We start from the raw sequence: 20,201 nt of genomic DNA, 5'->3' as shown, positions 1-20,201 counted from the left end.
AAAGTTGATGATACAGCAAATGAATTGTAGACGATAGTGGATGTACTAAAGTGTAACTTTCTACTTGCTTCATTCTGAACTGATAGGGTTTTAAGAACGTATTGTCTAGATAGCTCAGCAGGTAAAGGTACCTCTGTGGAAGCCTGATAACAAGAGTTTGCTCCCTGGGATTCACCTGGCAGAAAGAGAGACCTGATATGCACTCTCACACACATACTTTCCAAATGTAATAAAAAGAATTCATTAAGTTTTCTAGGATTTGGGAGAGCAAGAACAAGTTCAAGGCTAGCCAAGACTATATAACAAGAGTGTCATAAGCTTGGGGACACTGGTGCTCTAAGCAGCTGGAAAAATGCTTTCATTATTATTAACCCTATTTTAGCAAAAAAGTAAAAATTAAGCCTTGCAAGAGGAGAGGATTTAAGATGTTCTCAGAGGATATTCACTTATTTGTTTATTATTCTCTTTTGGGAGAAGGGAGGTTTTTTTTAGCTCTGGCTGTCCTGGAACTCGCTCTATAGACCAGAATAGCCTTAATCTAGGCTTTTGCTCCTGAGTGATGGCATTTGGGGTGTGTACCACCACACTGGCTATTCCAGAGGCAGTAGAAACCCTCTTGCTTACTGCTACAAACTGTTGATGAAAAGTGTACATTTGATTCAACTGGGAAGCACAGCCTCATTGCAGGAAGGAATCAGGTTGAACTGAAAGTTCCAGTTCATCAGCTAACCAGTAGGAGGGGCTGGTTGGCTGAGATAAACAAGGCTTCACAAATGGGAAAAATTTTTATTTGGGTTACTCTAAAAAAACCCCAATTTTCGAATTATTTTACTAGATACAAGATGGAGATAAGATAGACCAAAAATTGGCTTTGTTTCTTGATTGCTGGAGAAATCACATATCATGTTTGAAAGTTTTTGCAAACCTCTATTTTCAAAGTTACCCAAGTTGGCTTGAATGGGTGTTTAGAGTAAACTTTATATGTGGCTTTGAAGAACAGGAGGTTCTTTGGGAACTTGAAATAGCCACTGACCAACAGATTATGATGGAACCACACAAGCTCAGTTTCACTTACTTATGACAACGAGTGGAGGCCATGCCTGTCCCCCAGGATGACCACTGGGGTGCTGGACTTGGACGTCATTGAGATGCCTGACCAGGCTTTTCCCTTGGGAAATCAGTTTTTGGTTTGTAAGCAGACTTTAATTTCTGTTACAGAGAGACATGGAATTCTGATATGTGAAACCTCATTGCAGGAAACCACCTGAGAAGAAGCAGGACCCTGACCTTACTGAAGGTAAAAGGAGCCCAGATGACCATAAGCAAAGCCAGTGCCTGACAGACACCCAAACCCTTAAGAGGATGCATGTGTTTGACTCAGCAATTCTTATTTCAGGAATTTACTCTGAGAAAATGTTTAAACTTGAGGAAAGGTTTTGTTTTTAGCATCTTGAACCCATCTTTGTTTATGAATAGAAAATGGCAGTGGCATAAATGCTCCATTGTAGGGGAGTGATTAGCCATTCAGAAGTCAATGAACTAAACAACATACAAGCAATAAAAGCTCAAAGCAGTGCAGGTAAAAGAGATTGCCTTGCAAGCCTGAGTTCAATCCCTGGGTTCCACTGTGGAGGGAAAAACCAGCCTCACAGACACACTGTGGCCTGGGGCGCCCACACTCACAAATCACAAACACTCACACACAACCTATTAGGGGGAAATCAAGGTTTCCTTCGTGGGTTCTTGGTCTTGTTAATTAAAAAAAAAGTTGAGATCAGAAGGAAGCTCAGGGATCATTTTATTAGAGTTTCAGAGAAAAACGATGAGGCAGGCAAGGTATAAATCACAGCAGCTTCCAGAAGGACAGACATGGAGAAGAGGAGAGAAAGTTACACCTTTGAGTTAGGACCCAAGGACACAGACAAATTCAGCAGTGGAGTTCAACAAGCAATGTGTGGGTTGGGAGTGGAGGTCTTCAGAGAAATGGAGTCTAGTGTGTCAGGAGCCCATGCTTAGGCTTTTGGTCAGTATTAAAAAAAAAAAAAAGAAAGAAATAGGAAAAAGGGAAAAGTTACAGGCTTATGGAATTTTATTTATTCATCATTTATTTTGGGTGTAGGTGTGTTTTGTTTGCATGCATGTCTGTGCAACCAAGGTACATTCCTGGTGTCCATGGAGGCCTGAAGAGGGTGCTATATCTGGTGCCAGGCCAGAAGAGGGTGCTAGATCTCCCTGAAACTGGAGTAGAGACCTTTGTGGGCTGCGACTTGGGTTTACTGGGAATGGAACCCAGGTCCTCTGGAAGAGCATCCAGTGTTTGTAACCCTGGACCCCCTAAGCTACAGTTTCCCTGTTAGAACTAAGAAAATCGGGCAGGTTCAGCAGTGCTGAGGGGTGAAAGCTCTGTAAATACAAACATTATCCTCTGAGGGAATAAGTATGCCTCCCAACTTAGCATATCTTCTGGTGAGTCAGATTTCCTGTGGAATGGTCTCTTGGCTTAATGATTGGCAAGTGACATTATCTGTAACATTCTAATCTTATCTAAGTTCTCAGATAGAACTCAGATAGAAATCCTGTTTGCTCAAGCCTTGACTGCAGGGCTGTCTCTAGTAGCTAGGAAACCAATAAATACACAGTGGGAAAATGAGAATTGTTTACTCTTGCAGGAAACCCAGAGACTTGTGTCTCTGTCTACTATTACCCTGCTATGTCCCTCTACTGCCCATGGCTGTGCTGGCTGAGGCAGCTCAGAGGTGGGGTACTTTCCTGGTATACAAAAGGTCCTGGGCTCACTGCTTAACACCCACCCTGGACTACTGAAGGGACTAAGGGCTTTGTTAGTTCAAGTGTGTTAGGCAAAATAGAGGACCTGGGCTCGATCCCTAACAGCCACCCCAGTACATTGCAGGTATATGTACATTTATGCATATGTCTATGTCTGTCTATATCTATGTCTATGTCTCTGTCTATGTCTATATCTATGTCTCTGTCTCTATGTCTATATCTATGTCTATGTCTTTGTATGTCCATGTCTATATCTATATAGGCTAATGGGACAATGCAACATTTTAACTTAGAGAAAAATAATTGATAAGATAAATTCTCTAGCAACTATAATAATAATTATGTTCTACTAATATAATAATAGAATAGGGAATAGTGTTGAGGAGGAGTTTCCAGAGATTAATAGAAAAGACAGCGACAGTGGAAGACTGGAAGTCTTTCCTGACCTGGGCTTCATTTCAACCAAAGGAGCATGCTGAAGAAGAGCTAGCTTTGTAAGAACACTGGGAGAGGCAAATATTGTGTGAAGTTTCATGCAGAGCTGTCCCTTTCCTCTCTTGGGTCTGGGTCACAGTCCAGGCAGCATTCTTAGCTGATTAGAATGTCTCCTTTAATAAACTATCTCCTTGCCTGTAAGCATCCCTGTGCTTCATACAACCCACGGTAAAGAGGTATAAGATCTTGGGAAGCTCAGTGGCTGCCTGCCAGACTAAAATCCTCCCTTGCATCTGGAGTTTGTAAGCAAGGGTGAGCAAAACCACTGAACTGGACCACCCATGGGTAAAAAAAAGTTTCTTTGGGAAATTAAAGTGCCAGGTGTTCACTTGTAGGCCAGGGAACAGTGGTACAGAAAAAGCCATGTCAATCTTAAGAGAATAGGGAGGAGAGGTGTGGCTCAAAACAGCCTGAGAGTTAGTGCAGGCTTTGGTGTTCCGTTAACAGGAACTAAATGTCTGTGCCCCAGGTAGGTGACTGTTAGGGACAGCTGGATAAAGGACGTGGTGATTTTCCTGGTAAACAGAAAGGTGCCTTTGAGGTTCCTGCGGGATGCTGAATTTACCCTCTGGTTTACTCAATAAACTTCTGTTTCCCTGGCCAGAGTCCTGCCTGAGATAGGACATGGTTATTGGTACCACCACTGTGGGGGCCACTGTAGACAAAACACAGCTTACACGCAGAGCACTAGCCCAGAAAAGAAGAGAAGGGTTTTAAAGAAAAGGGTGATTTTAACACATTTTCTCTACGAGGCTATGGGATTTTGTGTATATTTTTCTCTAAGATGCATGGCAAATATGTGCCCACATCACAACAATGGGGCCATTATTCACATTTGGAACAGGTCTTGGTGATACAAACTGTGTAGCATCCTATAGTCTGATGTGGTCTGTCTGTTTTTAAGCTCTTGGCCTTTAATTCAAACAACTGAAAACAAAGGCTCTAAGATTTTCAAAAGAAGCAAATAAGTTCATCTGGAGCAAAGTGAAGCTACAGATTAGAGCAGGATACACTGTCAAGATGGACAAATGGCTGTGTGAATCAGAGTTCTGACACACCCTGATTATTGCTTGGGCTTTCACTCATGGGGTTGAGGAAATGAGGGGTCGAGTACAAAGGAGACAGGTACTTTGTTTTGTCTGACAGGCTGAATTTAACCAAGCCTTTAGTCTCTGAGCATGTCCTTCACAGAACACATCTGACTTTCTTCATATGCATATGTAGTTATGCAAAAGATAAGATGCTCAATAGGGAACTTCCCATAAACGTGAGAAAGTAGTTTTACTTTCCTGCATATGCACCTCAAACCAGTGAGCAGGTGAGATCAGCCTGTCCATTTTCCCTTCCTAATGCATTGGTGCCACACCTGACTAGAGACTGCCTACACTTGACTGTCCAAAAGAAGAAAGAAAAAAATCCAAAAGCCCAGCAAGTGGCCCAATGAAAGTGGCAGGGTGTCTGTGGTATATGTAGGTTACTACAAGAAGGAGATGTGCACAACCCAAACCAAAGAGGGTCCCAGGATTAACACCTTCCTGTGGCATGTGCCTCAGCCACAAGTTCTAGACCAGCATGGAATACATAGCATAATTCTATCTCAGAATAACAAACAAAGAAACAAAGGGTGGGCAGAGCCTTTATGGATGGAAACAGGCCTATTTTTCTTGTTCATAGATGGTCCTCATGGCCTAGTCCACTTGCTTGAGACACAAGTGGATACAGCAATTATTTCTTCTTAGTCCCTTTGTTTTGACATATGGGGCAGGGGCATGAGTGTGTGTATCCCCATGTTCATGTGGAAGTGAGACGACAACTTGTGGGTGTCAGTTCTCTTCTTTCACATTCCTGGGATTAGCTGCAGGTGTTTTTACCCTCTGAGCCACCTCATGGGACCGAAATTCATGTTCTTTATAGCAAAGCATTGCTATCTCCATTATCTGTTTTTCTTTCTCTTTTAGAAGATGGCCGAGCACGGGGAGGCCGCTGAGGAGCCAGTTACTGAGTTTGATTATGATCATCTCCATGAGCTCTCTGCTCTTCTCGGTGTGGATGCAGTGCAGCTGGCCAAGAGCCAAGATGAAGAAGAGCACAAAGCACGAATGAAAATGAAGAAAGGTTTTAACTCACAGATGCGCAGTGAAGCCAGGAGATTAAAGACTTTTGTGACCTATGACCCATATAGCTCATGGACACCTCAAGACATGGCAGCTGCTAGGTTTTACCTTACTGAGGTGAAACCTGGGGTGCAGTGCTTTTGCTGTAGTTTTCACACCAGCCTCAGGAAATTTCCCATAGAAATCCACAAGAAAGTTCGTCCTGAATGTGAGTTACTGTTGGGCAAAGATGTCGGTAACATTGTCAAGTATGACATAAGGGTGAAGAGTCCAGAGAAGATGCTGAGAGGCAGTAAAACACAGTACCATGAAGAGGAGGCCAGGCTGGAGTCCTTTGAGAAGTGGCTGTTTTATGCCCATGGGACCTCGCCAGTGGACTCTCCACAGCCGGCTTTGTCTTTACAGGTAACTAACTGGGTCCCATTTTGTGAGGTTTTCTGTGGTGGTTAAGAGTTAGGTTCCATTGTGTGGGCAGTAAAATGTTGCTGTTCTTTACATATAGACCTTAAGAGTACCGGCAGTGGGCTCAGTGTGTAGCTGAGTGCAAGATCACCTAGTAGGACCTCCAAAGCCCTGGGCTGTGTCAATGGAGGATGGCCATGGCTAGGATGGGAGGTCGAGACTCAGGAGTGAGTCATTTAGGGCAGTGGGATGTGGCCAGGGATTCAGCCAGAGGGGACACGGAAGAGCAAGCATGCTGGGGTCTGTGTTGCTCTGGTTCAGTATGATCAGCTCCAAGACACACCTGGTGCCATCGCTTCCCTGCATCTGTAGGTGAAAGGGACACTGTGCAGTGCTTCTCCTGTGGTGGATGCCTGGGAAACTGGGAAGAAGGAGACAATCTCCTGGAAAGAGCATGCCAAGTGGTTCCCCAAGTAAGTGGATCGTATTTTATGATTAAACATTTTAATGTTTTACAGAGCAAAATAAAACTAGAGATAAAAGAGCCACATTGTTGGGGTATTCCCTTGAGTTCTGATCTTCCTCCTATCCTATACGTGGTCACCCCAGAACTTTTTAAGTCGTCACATAGTGATAAGTTTGAATCACATGAACTTAGCTTTTTCTTCTATTTATAAAGTTATTATTATCATTTTTTTGCTGGATTATTGAGTGATTTTATTAGCTTGATCCATAAAGGTTATTTTTAATACATTCTTAGTTTTTTTTAATCATCCTTATAACCACTACTTTTTTTGCCTTTCTTTGTCTAATTTTTATTTTTTATATTAATTGCAGTTTATTTATTTTGTATCTCAGCTGTAGCCCCTCCCCCATTCCCTCCCAATCTCACCCTCCTTCCCTCCTTTCCTCCCTGCCCCTCTCTAAGTCCATAGTAGGGGAGGTCCTCCTCCCCTTCCATCTGACCCTAGCTTATCAGGTCTCATCAGGACTGGCTGCAATGTCCTCCTCTGTGGCCTAACAAAGCTGCTCCTCCCTGGGTGGGTGGGTGGGGGTTGTCAAAGAGTCAGCCATTGAGTTCATGTCAGAGACAGTCCCTGTTCTCCTTACTATGGAAACCCACTTGGATGCTAAGCTGCTATGGGCTACGTCTGAGCAGGGGTTCTAGGTTATATCCGTGAATGGTCCTTGGTTGGAGAATCAGTCTCAGACAAGATGACTGTGTCCAGATATATTTGGTCCTTATGGCACATCCATCCTCTCCAGGTCATACTTACTCCCTCTTTTTAAATATGATTCCCTGGACTCTGCCCAAGGTTTGGTTATGAGTCTCAGCATCTGCTTTGATATACTGCTAGGTAGTCTTTCAGATGTCCTCTATGGTATGCTCCTGTCCTGTTTCTTGTTTTCTCCTACTTCCAATGTCCATCCCATTTGTCTTTCTAAGTGAGGTTTGATCATCTTACCCTGGAACCTCCTTCTTGTTTAACTTCTTTAAGTGTACAGATTTTAGTAGGTTTGTCCTATCTTATAGGCTTAGTATCCACTTATAAGTGAGTATATACCGTTTGTGTCTTTCTGCTTCTGGGATACCTAACTCGGGATGATCTTTTCTAGATCCCACTATTTGTCTGCAAATTTCATGATTTCCTTGTTTTTAATTGCTGAGTAGTATTCCATTGTGTAAATGTACCTCAATTTCTGTATCCATTCCTCTGTTGAGGGACATCTGGGTTGTTTCCAGGTTCTGGCTATTATGAATAAAGCTGCTACAAACATGGTTGAGCAAATGTCCTTGTTGTGTATTTGAGCATCTTTGGATATATGCCTAGGAGTGGTATAGCTGGATCTTGAGGAAGTGCTATTCCTAATTGTCTGAGAAAGCGCCAGATTGATTTCTGAAGTGGTTGTACAATTTACATTCCCACCAGCAATGGAAGAGGGTTCCTCTTTCTCCACATCCTCTCTACCATGTGTTGTCACTTGAGATTTTGATCTTAGCCATTCTGATGGGTGTTAGGTGAAATCTCAGGGTCGTTTTGATTTGCATATCCCTGATGGCCAAGGAAGTTGAGTGTTACTTTAGGTGTTTCTCTGCCATTCTACAGTCCTCTACACAGAATTCTCTCTTTAGCTCTTTTTTGTTTACTTGATTTGTTGCTTTTTAACTTCTTTATTTCTTTATATATTCTGGATATTGGTCCTCTGTCAGATATAGGGATGGTGAAGATCCTTTCCCAGTCTGTAGGCTGTCATTTTGTTTCTGTTGACAGTGTCCTTTGTTCTACAGAAGATTTTTAGTTTGATGAGATCCCATTTATTGATTGTTGCTCTTAGAGCCTGTGCTGTTGATGTTCTGTTCAGGACATCTGTGTTCTCTGACAAAGAGTTCTAGGCTATTCCCCACTTTTTCTTCTCACCAATTTAGTGTGTCTGGTTTTATATTGAGGTCTTTGATCCACTTGGACTTTAGTGTTGTGCAGGGTGATAAACATGGATCTATTTTCATTTTTCTGCATGTGGACATCCAGTTGGACCAGCACCATTTGTTGAAGATGCTGTTTGTAGTGCAGCTTGAGATCAGGGATAGGCATACCTCTAGATGATCTGTTGTTGTACAGGATCATTTTGGAGATTTTGGGTTTTTTATTTTTCATAGGAAGTGGAGAATTTTTCTTTCAAGGTCTGTAAAGAATTATGTTGGTATTTGGATAGGAATTGCATTGAATCTGTATATTGCTTTTGGCAGGTTGGCCATTTTCACTATGTTAATCCTACCGATCCATGAGTATGCGAGATCTTTCCATCTTCTGATATCCTCTTCAATTTCTTTCTTCAGAGATTTGAAGTTTTTTTTCAAACAGGTCTTTCACTTGCTTAGTTAGAATCACATTGAGGTAGTTTTATGTTTTTAGTGGTTATTGTGAAGGGTGTTGTTTCCCTAGTTTCTTTCTTGGCCCTTTTATCTTTGTTATACAGGAGCGCTTCTGAGTTTTTGAGTTAATTTTGTATCCGGTCACTTTGATGAAGGTGTTTGTCAGTTGAAGGAGTTCTCTGATTGAATTTTTAGGGTCACTCATGTATACTATCATATCATCTGTGAATAGTAATACTTTGACTTCTTCCTTTCTGATTTGGATCCCCTTGATCTCCTTTATTTGTCTTATTGCTCTAGCTAGGACTTCAAGTATAATGTTGAAGCGATATGGAGAGAGTGGGCAGCCTTGCCTTGGCCCTGATTTCAGTTGGATTGATTTAAGTTTCTCTTTGTTTAGTTTGATGTTGGCTGTACGCTTGCTCTACATTGCCTTTATTATGTTTAAGTATGTACCTTGTATCCCTGGTCTCTCCAAGACTTTAATCATGAATGGGTTTTGGATTTTATCAAATGCTTTTTCAACATCTAAGGAGATGATCATGTGGTTTTTCTCATTCAGTTTGTTTATATTGTGGATTACATTGATGTATTTCTGTATATTGAACCACCCTTGCATGCCTGGGATGAAGCCTACTTGGTCATGATGGATGATATTTTTTTGCATTCTTGGATTCAGTTTGCAAGTAATTTATTGAGTAGTTTTACATCAATGTTCATAAGAGAGATAGGTCTGAAATTCTCTTTTTTTGTTGGGTCTTTGTGTGGTTTAGGTATGAAGGTGACTGTGGCTTCATAGAATGAGTTTGGTAATGTTCCTTCTGTTTCTATTTTGTCAAATAGTTTGAAGAGAATTGGAGTTAGCTCTTCCCTGAAGGTCTGGTAGAATTCTGCACTGAAACCATACGGCCCTGTCTTTTTTTTGGAAGAGAGACTGTTGATGACTGCTTCTGTTTCCTTGGGGCATAGAGGACTTTTCAATCTTTCTGCCTGATTTCTATTTAACTTCGGTAAGTGCAATCTATCAAGAAAATTGTCCATTTCATTTAGATTTTCAAATTTTGTTGCATATAGGCTTTTTTAGTCAGACCTAATGATTGTTTGGGTTTCTTCAGTGCCTGTTGTTATGTCCCTCTTTTAGGTTATCTATGCCTTTTAGTTAGTTTGGCTAAGGGCTTGTCTATCTTGTTGGTCTTCTCAAAGAATCTGCTCTTGGTTTCATTGATTCTTTGAATTGTTTTATTTGTTTCTAATTTATTGATGACTGACCTGAGCTTGAATATTTCCAGCTGTCTACTACTCTGGTGTGTTTGCTTCTTTTATTTCCTAGGGCTTTCAGGTGAGCTATTAAGTTGCTTGTATAGGATGTTTCAAATTTCTTCTTGCAGGCACTTAGTGCTATGAGCTTTCCTCTCGGCGCTGCTTTTGTTGTGTCCCATAAGTTTGGATATGTTGTACCTTCATTTTCATTGAATTCTAGGAAGTCTTTAATTTCTTTCTTTATTTCTTCCCTGACCCAGCTGTCATTGAGTAGGGAGTTGTTCAGTTTTCATGAATGTGTAGGCTTTTTGCTATTTCTGTTGTTGTTGAGGTCCATCTTTATTCCATGGTGATCAGACAGGATACAAGAGATTATTTCAATCTTCTTGTATCTGCTGAGGCTTGCTTTGTGACCAACTATATGGTCTATTTTGGAGAAGGTTCCATGAGGTGTTCAAAGAAGGTATACTCTTTTGAATTTGGGTGAAAAGTTCTGTAGACATCTATTAGGTCCATTTGATTTAGGAGCTCTGTAGGTGCCCTTATTTTCCTGTTTAGCTTCTGTGTGGATGATCTGTCCCTTGGTGAGAGTGGAGTGTTGAAGTCTCCCACTATTAAGGTGTTGGGATGGATGAATGATTTTAGCTTTAATAATGTTTCATTTACAAATGTAGGTGGTCTTGTATTTAGGGCATAGAAGTTCAAAATTGTGATGTCCTCCTGGTGGAATTTTCCTTTGATGAAAATGAAGTACCCCTCCTCATCTTTTTTGATTAATTTTGGTTGAAAGTCTCTTTTATTAGATATTAGGATAGTTACCCCCAGCTTGTTTTCTGGGTCTATTTGCTTGAAAAACATTTTTCTAGCCCTTTACTCTGAGGTAGTGCTTATCTCTGTTGCAGAGGTGTGTTTCTTGGATGCAGCAGAATGTTGTATCCTGTTTCTGCAACCATCCTGTTAGTCTGTATCTTTTTATTGAAGATTTGAGTCCATTGATGTTGATGGATAATAGTGACCAATGACTGTTAGTTCCTTTTATTGTGGAATTGGTGGTCTTACTGTGATTCTTTGCTTGTTTTCTTGTAATTTTTGTTGGGAAATTATCTGTATCCTATGTTTTCTTGAGTGTAGTGTTTTCATTGGATTGGAGTTTTCCTTCTAATATCTTCTGTAGGGCTGGCTTCCTGTGTAGATATTGCTTAAATTTTGTTTTGTCATGGAATGGTTTGTTTTCTCCGTCTATGTTGATTGAAAGCTTTGCTGGGTATAGTAGTCTGGGTTGGCATCTGTGGTCCCATAAAGTCTGCATGACATCTGCCCAGGCCCTTCTGGCTTTCATAGTTTCTGATAAGAAGTCTTGTGTGTTTCTGATAGGTCTACATTTATATGTTACTTGGCCTTTTTCCCTTGCTGCTTTTAATATATTTTCTTTGTTCTGTAGATTCAGTGTTCTGACTATGATGTGACATGAGGAGTTTCTTTTCTGGTCTAGTCTATTTGGTGTTCTATAGGCCTCTTATATGTTTATGGACATCTCTTTTTTTAAGTTGGGAAATTTTTCTTCTATGATTTTCTTGAAGATATTTTCTTGACCTTGGAGCCTGGTATGGTATGGACTTTTTTGTCTGTTCCTATTATTCTTTGATTTCGCCCCTCTTCACAAGAAAATCATAACAATCAAAAAACTAGCATGACCAAAAAAAAAAAAAAAAAAAGGAGTGTGTTTTGTGTTGGCAAGTATTCCTGGGCATAGGCCTGCCCTGAAGTGTGTGGTTATACCCAGGGACACTGCACTGGAGACTGATTGTCCCCTCATCATCAGGGATCAGTTGGAAATAGCTTCTTGGTTAGGGTCCTTGTGTCCATTTCCCTGCTCAGTGCTGGGTCTCCATCTGGCTGGGACCTACTCATGTCTTGTGTTTGCAAGTATTTTTCCTGACAGTATTAGTGACATATAAAGTCCAATAATTTGAGAGGTTTTATCAAAAGGTTTTTGCAGTGTAGAACATCTCTGTTTATAGAGTTTTTTTAATAAAGAAAATTTTCTTTTATTTAAATTCATTTATATTACATCAAGGGTGACCCTTCCCTTCTCTCCTCTCAATCTCCTCTCCCCCTCCTTTCTTCTTCCACTCTCCCTTTACTTCCAGAAAATGAGAGTCCTCTTCCCTTTTATCAGCCCTCCCCAAGACATCAAGTCACATCAGGACTGAGCATATCCTCATCCACTGAGGCCAGGAAACGCAGTCCTGTCACGGGGAGCTGATCCAAACCAGGTGATAGAGTCCATATTAGAAGTTTTCTGTGTGTGTGTTTTATTGATTCTAATTCTGTTTTTATGCCTTGCACCATTTCCTTCATCTTTTTGAAGGTAGATTCCTGTCTCTGTATGATGGCCTCAATTATTTTGGTTTCTTTCCTCTCTATATTCCAGTAACTGTGCCACTACTTGTGCCTCTTTTTGTTTGGCTATATTTGACTGTGTTAGAAGTTTTCTGTGTGTGTGTTTGTGTGTGTGTGTTTTATTGTTTCTAATTCTGTTTTTATGCCTTGCACCATTTCCTTCATCTTTTTGGATGTAGATTCCTGTCTCTGTATGATGACTTCTATTTTTTTGTTCATTTTCTCTCTATATTCCAGTAATTGTGCCTCTTTTTGTTTGGCTCTATTTGACTGTGTTTCTTTGAGAGCTTTGTTCATTTCCTCTTTATTTGCCTCCACTTGTGTGGCCAATTCTTTGAGAAATGTGTTCATTTCCTCTTTAACTGTCTCTATTTGTATGGTATTTCTCTGAGAGATCTGTTTGTTTCCTCTTTATGTGCCTCTAATAACTGGATAAGCATAGCTTTACAGTCATTTTCCTGTGTTTTAGATGGGTTGGATAGCCATTGATTTGGGGGGTTGCTGGTGTAGCCCTAATGTCCTGATTTTTGTTGGATGTGTTCTTTCTCCGACCTCTGGCCATTTGCTTATCTGTAACTGTCACTGTTTGTTCCTGGATTCTGTAGTTCAGACTGAACAGTCTTTCTCTGGAATCTGGAGAATTCTTCAGGAAGATGAGAGAGGTCCAGTGGTTTCAGCATGTGCATTGGTGTTTCAGCTGTACCTGTGGGAGGAAAGTCCGAGGGTGCAGCAGGACAAGTTTGGGCAAGCGTGTGCGTTTGCACGTGGGTGGAAGTGTACCTTGAGGGACAGGGTGGTAGATAATGTAGAAGCCTTGAGTGTGTGGGAGGGGTGCTGCCTTGCAGGCACCAAAGGGGTTGCAGGCACTGAAAGTGTCACACACGCTGGTGATAATTGCTTATGTAAATTCCCTGAGTACCTCAGTGTCCTACAGGCTACTGGTATCTGGCTCTGTCTGAGCTCCAGATGTTATTTGCCTGAACTCCACTGGTGGACCCCGCAGAGCAGGGGCTTCAATGTCCCAAGAATCCCTCTGTTTCCCATAATGGATGGATGGGTGGGAGGGATCTGATGACCAGCTGCTATCTTAGAAGGACCCTGGATCTGGGACTCTGCAGGGACTTGAGGGCACACTCTCTCTCTAGCAGGTCAATTTGGCAAGCACCTTGGTACCCCTGCTCTCTACTCCCATGTTTGAACCTGCTGAGTCAAACATGGGAGGATGAGCTCCGTCAGCTCAGTGGTGCTGCAACCATTGAACTAGGGAGTCCAGCAGCAGCCTCAGAATGGGAGGCTGGTCCAGGTGCCTGCTGGGAAGTCCTGGGGGACCACAACAGTCGTCCACAGACCTAGGTGGCCTGGCGCCTGGTATACCTGGTTCTTTTGGTGGCTCTATGGCTGGTTATCCGCCACTGAGGGGTTGGGCGGCCCATACAGTCACTGGCTAGCTGGCCCTGCAGAGTCTGTACAGCTGCTTGCAGACCCAGGACCTGGGACCGGGAAGGATGGTACCTTGGATCTGGGACTCAGAAGGTGGGTATGGCTGGCAGCTGGGTGGCTGAGGAGCTAGGAGCTCTGCCTCTGCTGTCTCAGTCCCCAGGCAGAGTTCTGTGCTGAGAGTCTCTGGCACTGTGGGCCAACTCTGAGGGGAGGGAGGCCCGAAAAACGGAAGTGCAAGGGTTCAAAAGTTCAATTCTCCCGGTCCCCAGAGAAGTTCTTGGGTGACCTGAATCTAAAGGTCTCAACTCATGTGATGCCCCCTCTTGTTCAGGAAGCCTCAATGGCGATTTTCAGGATTTAGCTGCCCCTTCACTCACCAATTTTGGAGTTTCAGGTCCTCAGCCTCTCAGATACTATGCTGCTGGTTACCGCCATCTTGGATCCCCCTTGGGGTTTTGGGTTTTGTCAAAGGCATTTTCACCATCTAATGAGATGATCATGAGTTTTTTGTTTTTCCTTCAGTTTGTTTATATGGTGGATTATGTTGATGGATTTTCATATGTTGAACCATCCCTGCATTTCTAGGATGAAGTCTGCTTGATCATGGTGGATGATATTTTTGATGTGTTTTTTGATTCAGTTTAAGTATTTTATTAAGTATTTTTGAATCAATGTTCATAAAGGAGATTGATCTGAACTTCTCTGTTGGGTCTTTGTGTGGTTTCGGTATCAGCGTAACTGTGGCCTCATAGAATGAGTTTGGCAATGTTCTTTCTGTTTCTATTTTGTGAAGTAGTTTGAGGAGTATTGGTATTAGTTCTTCTTTGCAAGTCTGGTAGAATTTTGTGCTAAAACCATCTGGGCCAGGGCTCTTTTTGGTTGGGAGGCTTTTGATGATTGCTTCTATTTCCTTAGTGGTTATAGGTCTATTTAAATTGTTAACCTGATCTTGAGTTTACTTTGGTAAGTGGTATCTATCAAGAAAATCATCCATTTCATTTAGATTTTCTAATTTTGTGGCATACATGTGTGGAAGTATGATCTAATGTTTCTTTGGATTTCCTTGGTATCTGTTGTTATATCCCCTTTTTTATTTCTGATTTTATTAATTTGGATACTCTCCCTCTATCTTTTAGTTAGTTTGGCTAAGGGTTTGTCTATCTTGTTGATTTTCTCAAAGAATCAGCTCTTGGTTTTGTTGATTTTCTGTATTGTTCTCTTTGTTTCTAGGTTATTGATTTCATCCCTGAGTTGGATTATTTCCTGATGCTTACCCTTCTTGGGTGTGTTTGCTTCCATTTTTCTAGAGCCTTCAATTGTGCTATTAAGTTGCTCGTATAAGCTCTCTACATTTCTTTATGAAGGCACATAGTGCTGTGAACTTTCCTCTTAGTACTTCTTTCATTGTGTCCCATATGTTTAGGTATGTTGTGCTTTCATTTTCATTGAATTCTGGAAAGCGTTTAATTTCTTTATTTCCTCCTTGACCCAGTAGTCATTAGCTAGAGAGTTGTTCAATTTCTGTGAGTTTGTAGGCATTCTATTGTTTCTGTTATTGTTGAAGTCTAGCTTTAATCCATGGTAGTCTGATAGAATACAAGGTGTCATTTCAATTTTCGTATATTTGTTGAGGCTTGCTTTCTATCTGAGTATGTGGTCAGTTTTGAAGAAGATTCCAAGAGGTCCTGAGAAGAAGGCATATTCTTTTGTGTTTGAGTGAAATGTTCTGTGGATCTCTGTTAGGTCCAATTGACTCATAACATCAATTAGTTTCATTATTTCTCTGTTTAGTTGCTGTCTCAATGATCTGTCTTTGGTGAGAGAGATGTGTTGAAGTCCTCCCACTGTTAACATGTGATTTAAGCTTTAGTAATGTTTCTTTTATGATTGTGGGTGCTCTTGCATTTTGGGCATATATGTTCAGAAATGAAATATAATCTTGGTCGATTTTTCCTTGGATGAATATGAAGTGCCCTTCCTCATCTCTTTTAATTAATTTTGGATGAAAGTCTATTTTACTAGATATTAGAATAACCACTCCAGCTTGCTTCTGTGACCATTTACTTGGAAAACCTTTTTCCAGCCCTTTATTCTGAGGTAATGTCTATCATTGTTGCTGAGGTGTGTTTCTTGTTAGCAACTGAATGAGGAGTTCTGTTTACATATCCATTCTGTTAGCGTGTGTGTGAGTGTGTGTGTGTGTGTGTGTGTGTGTGTGTATTTTTAACAGGGAGTTGAGGCCATTGATGTTGAGAGAGATTGATGACCACTGGTTGGTGATTCCCATTATTTTGATGGTGGTGGTGGTTTTGGTGGTGGTGGTGTTTGTGGTGCTGTGTGTGTGTGTGTGTGTGTGTGTGTGTGTATGTGCCTCTTCCCTGTTTTGGTTTATTGTTGTGGGGTTATTTGTTTTCTGTGTTTTTCTGGGTATGATTAGCCTACTGGGGTTGCAGTTTTCCCTCTGTAGTTTTCCTTCTGTAGGGCTGGTTTGTGGTTAGGTATTGTTTAAATTTGTTTTTATCATAGAATATCTTGCTTTCTCCCTCTATGTTGATTAATGTTTTGCTGGACATATTAGTCACGGCTGACATATGTGGTGTCTTAGTGTCTGTAACATAGCTGCTCAAGCCCTTCTTGATTTTAGTGTATCTGGTGAGAATTCAGATTTAATTCTGAATTCACCTTTCAGCTTTCAATATTCTATTGTGTTCTGTACATTTACTGTTTTAATTATTATGTTATGGGAGAATATTTTCTCTGGTCCAGTCTATTTGGTGTTCTGTAGGCTTGTATATTATAGGCACCTCTTTCTTTAGGTTGGGGAAGTTTTCTTCTATGATTTTGTTGAAAATATTTTCTGGGCCTGGGAGCTTCAAGTCTTCTCCTTCGATTCCTATTATTCTTTTTTTTTTTCCAATGCAGTTTATTCAGGAACATTGAACAATCCTCGGAACCTGGGGAAAGCCAGCCCACAGCTTAAATAGCCTCTGGGTAGCCAACCCAGGCGTGCCACGGGGGCAATGCAGATAGGTCCACCTACATGGAAGCAAGCCAGATCCTCGGCCTTAGCCAAATGTGGAGTTGTTCGTGACAGAGAGCACTCACCATCGGGAAGGTGGAAGGTGGAAACCAGCTCCATCTTTAAGGCATAGCATTCCGCAGCTCTCTACAGTTCCCCCTTTTTGTTTTAGGCACATCAGGCAAGAGTAGAGGTCTGATCTCTGATATTAGAAATAAATTGGGACTTTGTACAGATGTTCATTTAGGTGTCATCCACCCAAAGAGCATCAGACCCGTCCGATACCTTTTTCTCAGAGGCGGGACCTGGGGCATCAACCCGCATGCAATCAGACATGCTCTTCTCTGGGTCCAAAGCAGCTGACCCTGAGTGCAGTGCTTAGCCTCGCATCCTGAGCGTATCATTTTAGCTTTTTATGGTATCCAAGCATGCTTGGGGAGAATGTCCTGCTTCAATGGCTGTAAAGGCCTGAATGATCATGGCTGCATCACACTGTTGTGAGACTCTAATCTTGCATATATACCACAGGCAAACCAAGGAGACCAACACCAGAAGGCCTGCTAACACTCCCATGCCCGCCCATTCCTTCAGATGATTCATGGCTGCAGCAATCCATGGTGATAATCCTGTGGCTAGTCCTGCATCCACTCTGGTAGAATTTACTGTGACAGTGGCCACTCTCAGCTGCTCCATCGTAGTATCGAATTCTCCAGTCCAATTACCTAAAATATAGCTCGACAATTGTTTAGACAGATTTGCAGCACAGGAAAAATTCTCATGTTGTATGCTAGTGACACAAAGTCCAGCATATTTTCATTGACAGCCAGGTTGAGCGATTTGCCATAGGGTATCAATTTGCTCCTGCAAGAGGTCAATCCTCTGATTGAACACCATCAAGCTTCCTTTTACTTGAGCATTAATTCCTTTATGTACAACTAAGGCATGAGCTACATCGGCTAAATTATTATTCAGGGTCTCAGCAGTCTGCCCAGTATGACTCATGGCTAATGCCCTGGTGGTAGCTCCAACAGCCGTCAATGAGATGGTAGTAACAATGGTGGCTGTAGTTCCAAGATCCCTTTTCTGTCTGAAGAGAGTCATAGCGTGAGGGGCATCAATGGGCACAGGCACCCAGTGAGGCATGCGAGTAACCAGGGCATACCTAAATTTACTAGCATTCCAGCATTGGGCAAAAAAGCAAGTATCATTACCACAATTACTTGGCTCTATCTGGTTAATAATGAATAAAAATGGGGGATATAGACAAACAGGTGTGGGCTTATAGGAAATATTATGAGAAGCCTTAACCCCTCGTTGGAACATCCTGCGTCAGTTCTAGAACTAGCAGTGGTGGTGTCCGAGGTCTGAGTAAGTTCAGGAGACCATTGCCCCCAGGGGCGAGACGTGCTCCATGCCAATTGACTAACTCCATGTTTTCCTCCAATTTTGAAAGTCATTTAAGGTTCTTAAATTATTTTTTTCCCTTTTTCTTAAATTTTTCATCAATTACACTTTATTCATTCTGCATCCCCCATAAGCCCCTCCCTCCTGTCCTCCCAATCCCACCCTCCCTCCTCCCTCAGCTTGCATGCCACTCCCCAAGTCCACTAATAGGGGAGGTTCTCCTCTCCTTTCTGATCTTAGTCTGTCAGTTTACATCAAAAGTGGCTGTATTGTCCTCTACTGTGGCCTGGTAAGGCTGCTCCCCCCCCCCCCAGAGGGAGGTGATCAAAGAGCAGGCCAATCAGATTATGTCAGAGGCAGTCCCTCTTCACATTACTATGTAACCCAATTGGACTCTGAACTGCCCTGGGCTACATCTGTGCAGGGGTTCTAGGTTATCTCCATGAATAGTCCTTGGTTGGAGTATGAGTCTCTGGGAAGTTCCCTATGTTCAAATTTTCTTGTTCTGTTGCTCTCCTTGTGGAGACCCTGTCCTATCCAGCTCTTACTATTTCCCAGTTCTTACCTAAAATTCCGTTCTCCTGCCCAACAGTTGCCCATCCGGCTCAGCATCTGCTTTGATAGTCTGAAGGGCAGAGGCTTTCAGAGGCCCTCTGTGGTAGGTTCCTAGGTTGTTTCCTGTATTCTTCTTCTTCTGATGTCCATCCTCTTTGACTTTCTGGATGGGGATTGGATGTTTTAGTTAGGGTCCTCTCTCTTGCTTAGTTTCTTTAGATGTACAGGTTTTAGTGGGTTTGTCCTATGTTGTATGTCTATATGAGTGAGTATATACCATGTGTGTCTTTTTGCTTCTGGGACAACTCACTCAGGATGATCCTTTCCAGATCCCACCATTTACCTGCAAATTTCATGATTTCCTTATTTTTCATTGCTGAGTAATATTCCATTGTGTAGATGTACCACAATTTCTGCATCCATTCTTCAGTTGAGGGGCATCTGGGTTGTTTCCAGGTTCTGGCTATTACAAATAAAGCTGCTACAAACATGGTTGAGCAAATGTCCTTTTTGTGTACTTGAGCCTCTTTTGGATATATGCCCAGTAGTGGTATGGCTGGATCTTGAGGAAGCGCTATTCCTAGTTGTCTGAGAAAGCGCCAGATTGATTTCCAGAGTGGTTGTACAAGTTTACATTCCCACCAGCAGTGGAGAAGGGTTCCCCTTTCTCCACAACCTCTCCAGCATGTGTTGTCACTTGAGTTTTTGATCTTGGCCATTCTCATGGGTGTAAGGTGAAATCTCAGGGTTGTTTTGATTTGCATTTCCCTAATGGCTAGTGAGGTTGAGCATTTCTTTAAGTGCTTCTCTGCCATTCGGTATTCCTCTACAGAGAATTCTCTGTTTAGCTCTGTTCCCCATTTTTTAAGTGGATTACTTGCTTTGCTGCTTTTCAGCTTCTTTAGTTCTTTATATATACTGGATATGAGTCCTCTGTCAGATAAAGGGTTGGTGAAGATTCTTTCCCAATCTGTAGGTGGTCGCTTTGTTTTGATGACGGTGTCCTTTGCTTTACAGAAGCTTTTCAGTTTCATGATTTCCCATTTATTGGTTGTTGCTCTTAGAGCCTGTGCTGTTGGTGTTCTGTTCAGGAAGTTTCCACCTGTACCAATGAGTTCTAGGGTATTTCCCACTTTTTTTTCAAGCCGATTTAATGTGTCTGGTTTTATGTTGAGGTCTTTGATCCACTTGGACTTCAGTTTTTTGCAGGGTGACAAGTATGGATCTATTTTCATTTTTCTACATGTAGACATCCAGTTAGACCAGCACCATTTGTTGAAGATGCTATCTTTTTTCCATTGTATGGTTTTGACATCTTTGTCAAAGATCAGGTGTCCATAAGTGTGTGGGTTTATTTCTGGGTCCTCTGTTTGGATCCATTGATCCACCATTCTGTTTCTATGCCAGTACCATGCAGTTTTTAAAACTGTTGCTCTATAGTACAACT

At 41.8% G+C, this 20,201-nt stretch overlaps 1 pseudogene; it reads left to right on the top strand.

Annotated features, from left to right (window-relative positions):
- The first annotated feature begins 1,217 nt into the window (after positions 1-1,217).
- Positions 1,218-20,201, top strand: part of LOC132654689 (baculoviral IAP repeat-containing protein 1a-like) — a 70,096-nt pseudogene continuing 51,112 nt past the window's right edge.

This window comes from Meriones unguiculatus, chromosome 6, assembly GCF_030254825.1.
Source record: "Meriones unguiculatus strain TT.TT164.6M chromosome 6, Bangor_MerUng_6.1, whole genome shotgun sequence".
In the NCBI taxonomy this organism is placed as follows: Eukaryota; Metazoa; Chordata; class Mammalia; order Rodentia; family Muridae; genus Meriones; species Meriones unguiculatus.
The sequence above is the reverse complement of the archived record's forward strand: the minus strand, read 5'-3'. Positions and strand labels throughout refer to the sequence as shown.